The following is a 6,360-nucleotide window of genomic DNA, read 5'->3' as shown; positions in this document are numbered from 1 at the left end:
AGAATAGAGAGATAGAATAGAGAGATAGAATATAGAGATAGAATATAGAGATAGAATATAGAGATAGAATAGAGAGATAGAATATAGAGATAGAATATAGAGATAGAATACACAGATGGAATATAGAGATAGAATAGAGAGATGGAATATAGAGATAGAATAGAGAGATAGAATATAGAGATAGAATATAGAGATAGAATAGAGAGATAGAATAGAGAGATAGAATACACAGATAGAATATAGAGATAGAATAGAGAGAAAGAATATAGAAATAGAATACACAGATAGAATATAGAGATAGAATAGAGAGATAGAATATAGAGATAGAATAGAGAGATAGAATAGAGAGATAGAATATAGAGATAGAATATAGAGATAGAATAGAGAGATAGAATATAGAGATAGAATAGAGAGATAGAATATAGAGATAGAATATAGAGATAGAATAGAGAGATAGAATATAGAGATAGAATAGAGAGATAGAATATAGAGATAGAATACAGAGATAGAATATAGAGATAGAATATAGAGATAGAATAGAGAGATAGAAATAGAGATAGAATAGAGAGATAGAATACACAGATAGAATATAGAGGTAGAATAGAGAGAGAGAATAGAGAGATAGAATATAGAGATAGAATATAGAGATAGAATAGAGAGATAGAATATAGAGATAGAATAGAGAGATAGAATAGAGAGATAGAATAGAGAGATAGAATATAGAGATAGAATAGAGAGATAGAATACACAGATCGAATTTTGAGATAGAATATAGAGATAGAATATAGAGATAGAATAGAGAGATAGAATACACAGATAGAATATAGAGATAGAATAGAGAGATATAATATAGAGATAGAATACACAGATAGAATATAGAGATAGAATAGAGAGATAGAATATAGAGATAGAATAGAGAGATAGAATGCACAGATAGAATATAGAGATAGAATAGAGAGATAGAATATAGAGATAGAATACACAGATAGAATATAGAGATAGAATAGAGAGATAGAATGTAGAGATAGAATACACAGATAGAATATAGAGATAGAATATAGAGATAGAATAGAGAGATAGAATACACAGATAGAATATAGAGATAGAATAGAGAGATAGAATATAGAGATAGAATACACAGATAGAATATAGAGATAGAATATAGAGATAGAATATCGAGTTAGAATAGAGAGATAGAATATAGAGATAGAATACACAGATAGAATATAGAGATAGAATAGAGAAATAGAATATAGAGATAGAATAGAGAGATAGAATACAGAGATCGAATACAGAGATAGAATAGAGAGATAGAATACAGAGATAGAATATAGAGATAGAATAGAGAGATAGAATATAGAGATAGAATAGAGAAATAGAATATGGAGATAGAATACAGAGATAGAATATAGAGATAGAATAGAGAGATAGAATACAGAGATAGAATGGAAAGATAGAATACACAGATAGAATATAGAGATAGAATAGAGAGATAGAATATAGAGAGATAGAATAGAGAGATAGAATAGAGAGATAGAATATAGAGATAGAATAGAGAGATAGAATATAGAGAGATAGAATAGAGAGAAAGAATATAGAGAGATAGAATAGAGAGATAGAACAGAGAGATAGAATATAGAGATAGAATGGAGAGATAGAAAAGAGAGATAGAAAAGAGAGATAGAATATAGAGAGAGAATAGAGAGATAGAATATAGAGATAGAATGGAGAGATAGAATTTAGAGATAGAATATAGAGATAGAATATAGAGATAGAATACTGCGATAGAATATGGAGATAGAATATAGAGATGGAATAGAGAGATAGAATATAGAGATAGAATAGAGAGATAGAATAGAGAGATAGAATAGAGAGATAGAATAGAGAGATAGAATATAGAGATAGAATAGAGAGATAGAATAGAGAGATAGAACATAGAGATAGAATGCAGAGATAGAATATAGAGATAGAAAAGAGAGATAGAATATAGAGAGAGAATAGAGAGATAGAATATAGAGATAGAATGGAGAGATAGTATATAGAGATAGAATAGAGAGATAGAATATAGAGATAGAATATAGAGATAGAATAGAGAGATAGAATACACAGATAGAATATAGAGATAGAATATAGAGATAGAATAGAGAGATGGAATAGAGAGATAGAATATAGAGATAGAATAGAGAGATAGAATACACAGATAGAATATAGAGATAGAATAGAGAGATAGAATTTCGAGATAGAATATAGAGATCGAATAGAGAGATAGAATAGAGAGATAGAATACACAGATATCATATAGAGATTGAATAGAGAGATAGAATAGAGAGATAGAATATAGAGATAGAATAGAGAGATAGAATATAGAGATAGAATAGAAAGATAGAATATAGAGATAGAATGGAGAGATAGAATACAGAGATAGAATATAGAGATAGAATATAGAGATAGAATAGAGAGATAGAATACACAGATAGAATATAGAGATAGAATAGAGAGATAGAATATCGAGATAGAATATAGAGATAGAATAGAGAGATAGAATAGAGAGATATAATATAGAGATAGAATATAGAGATAGAATAGAGAGATAGAATATAGAGATAGAATAGAGAGATAGAATATAGAGATAGAATAGAGAGATAGAATACACAGATCGAATATAGAGATAGAATATAGAGATAGAATACAGAGATAGAATGGAGAGATAGAATACACAGATCGAATACAGAGATAGAATATAGAGATAGAATATAGAGATAGAATAGAGAGATAGAATAGAGAGATAGAATATAGAGATAGAATACACAGATAGAATATAGAGATAGAATATAGAGATAGAATGTAGAGATGGAATAGAGAGATGGAATAGAGAGATAGAATAGAGAGATAGAATAGAGAGATAGAATACACAGATAGAATATAGAGATAGAATAGAGAGATAGAATATAGAGATAGAATAGAGAGATAGAATAGAGAGATAGAATACACAGATAGAATATAGAGATTGAATAGAGAGATAGAATAGAGAGATAGAATATAGAGATAGAATAGAGAGATAGAATATAGAGATAGAATAGAGAGATAGAATATAGAGATAGAATAGAGAGATAGAATACAGAGATAGAATATAGAGATAGGATATAGAGATAGAATAGAGAGATAGAATATAGAGATAGAATACACAGATCGAATATAGAGATAGAATATAGAGATAGAATAGAGAGATAGAATAGAGAGATAGAATTTTGAGATAGAATATAGAGATGGAATAGAGAGATAGAATACACAGATAGAATATAGAGATAGAATATAGAGATAGAATATAGAGATGGAATAGAGAGATAGAATATAGAGATAGAATAGAGAGATAGAATAGAGAGATAGAATACACAGATAGAATACAGAGATAGAATAGAGAGATAGAATATAGAGATAGAATATAGAGATAGAATAGAGAGAAAGAATAGAGAGATAGAATACACAGATAGAATATAGAGATTGAATAGAGAGATAGAATAGAGAGATAGAATATAGAGATAGAATAGAGAGATAGAATATAGAGATAGAATATAGAGATAGAATTGAGAGATAGAATATAGAGATAGAATATAGAGATAGAATAGAGAGATAGAATATAGAGATAGAATAGAGAGATAGAATATAGAGATAGAATAGAGTGATAGAATACACAGATCGAATATAGAGATAGAATATAGAGATAGAATAGAGAGATAGAATAGAGAGATAGAATACACAGATAGAATATAGAGATAGAATAGAGAGATAGAATATAGAGATAGAATACACAGAAAGAATATGGAGATAGAATAGAGAGATAGAATATAGAGATAGAATAGAGAGATAGAATACACAGATAGAATATAGAGATAGAATATAGAGATAGAATAGAGAGATAGAATATAGAGATAGAATACACAGATAGAATATAGAGATAGAATATAGAGATGAATATAGAGATAGAATAGAGAGATAGAATATAGAGATAGAATATAGAGATAGAATAGAGAGATAGAATACACAGATGGAATATAGAGATAGAATAGAGAGATAGAATATAGAGATTGAATACACAGATAGAATATAGAGATAGAATAGAGAGATAGAATATAGAGATAGAATACACAGATAGAATATAGAGATAGAATAGAGAGATAGAATATAGAGATAGAATACACAGATAGATTATAGAGATAGAATAGAGAGATAGAATATAGAGATAGAATAGAGAGATAGAATAGAGAGATAGAATACACAGATAGAATATAGAGATAGAAGAGAGAGATAGAATATTGAGATAGAATACACAGATGGAATATAGAGATAGAATACACAGATGGAATATAGAGATAGAATAGAGAGATAGAATATAGAGATAGAATATAGAGATAGAATAGAGAGATAGAATAGAGAGATAGAATACACAGATAGAATATAGAGATGGAATAGAGAGAAAGAATATAGAAATAGAATACACAGATAGAATATAGAGATAGAATAGAGAGATAGAATATAGAGATAGAATAGAGAGATAGAATAGAGAGATAGAATATAGAGATAGAATATAGAGATAGAATAGAGAGATAGAATATAGAGATAGAATAGAGAGATAGAATATAGAGATAGAATATAGAGATAGAATACACAGATGGAATATAGAGATAGAATAGAGAGATGGAATATAGAGATAGAATAGAGAGATAGAATATAGAGATAGAATATAGAGATAGAATAGAGAGATAGAATAGAGAGATAGAATACACAGATAGAATATAGAGATAGAATAGAGAGAAAGAATATAGAAATAGAATACACAGATAGAATATAGAGATAGAATAGAGAGATAGAATATAGAGATAGAATAGAGAGATAGAATATAGAGATAGAATACAGAGATAGAATATAGAGATAGAATATAGAGATAGAATAGAGAGATAGAAATAGAGATAGAATAGAGAGATAGAATATAGAGATAGAATAGAGAGATAGAATAGAGAGATAGAATATAGAGATAGAATATAGAGATAGAATAGAGAGATAGAATATAGAGATAGAATAGAGAGATAGAATATAGAGATAGAATAGAGAGATAGAATATAGAGATAGAATAGAGAGATAGAATATAGAGATAGAATACAGAGATAGAATATAGAGATAGAATATAGAGATAGAATAGAGAGATAGAAATAGAGATAGAATAGAGAGATAGAATACACAGATAGAATATAGAGATAGAATAGAGAGAGAGAATAGAGAGATAGAATATAGAGATAGAATATAGAGATAGAATAGAGAGATAGAATATAGAGATAGAATATAGAGATAGAATAGAGAGATAGAATAGAGAGATAGAATATAGAGATAGAATAGAGAGATAGAATACACAGATCGAATTTTGAGATAGAATATAGAGATAGAATATAGAGATAGAATAGAGAGATAGAATACACAGATAGAATATAGAGATAGAATAGAGAGATATAATATAGAGATAGAATACACAGATAGAATATAGAGATAGAATAGAGAGATAGAATATAGAGATAGAATAGAGAGATAGAATGCACAGATAGAATATAGAGATAGAATAGAGAGATAGAATATAGAGATAGAATACACAGATAGAATATCGAGATAGAATAGAGAGATAGAATGTCGAGATAGAATACACAGATAGAATATAGAGATAGAATATAGAGATAGAATATAGAGATAGAATAGAGAGATAGAATACACAGATAGAATATAGAGATAGAATAGAGAGATAGAATATAGAGATAGAATACACAGATAGAATATAGAGATAGAATCTTGAGATAGAATATAGAGTTAGAATAGAGAGATAGAATATAGAGATAGAATGCACAGATAGAATATAGAGATAGAATAGAGAAATAGAATATAGAGATAGAATAGAGAGATAGAATACAGAGATCGAATACAGAGATAGAATACAGAGATAGAATACAGAGATAGAATATAGAGATAGAATAGAGAGATAGAATATAGAGATAGAATAGAGAAATACAATATGGAGATAGAATACAGAGATAGAATATAGAGATAGAATAGAGAGATAGAATACAGAGATAGAATGGAAAGATAGAATACACAGATAGAATATAGAGATAGAATAGAGAGATAGAATATAGAGAGATAGAATAGAGAGATAGAATAGAGAGATAGAATACAGAGATAGAATAGAGAGATAGAATATAGAGAGATAGAATAGAGAGAAAGAATATAGAGAGATAGAATAGAGAGATAGAATAGAGAGATAGAATAGAGAGATAGAATATAGAGATAGAATGGAGAGATAGAATATAGAGATAGAATATA

Source organism: Heptranchias perlo, chromosome 14, assembly GCF_035084215.1.
Source record: "Heptranchias perlo isolate sHepPer1 chromosome 14, sHepPer1.hap1, whole genome shotgun sequence".
Classification (NCBI taxonomy): domain Eukaryota; kingdom Metazoa; phylum Chordata; class Chondrichthyes; order Hexanchiformes; family Hexanchidae; genus Heptranchias; species Heptranchias perlo.
Note: the sequence above shows the minus strand (reverse complement) of the source record.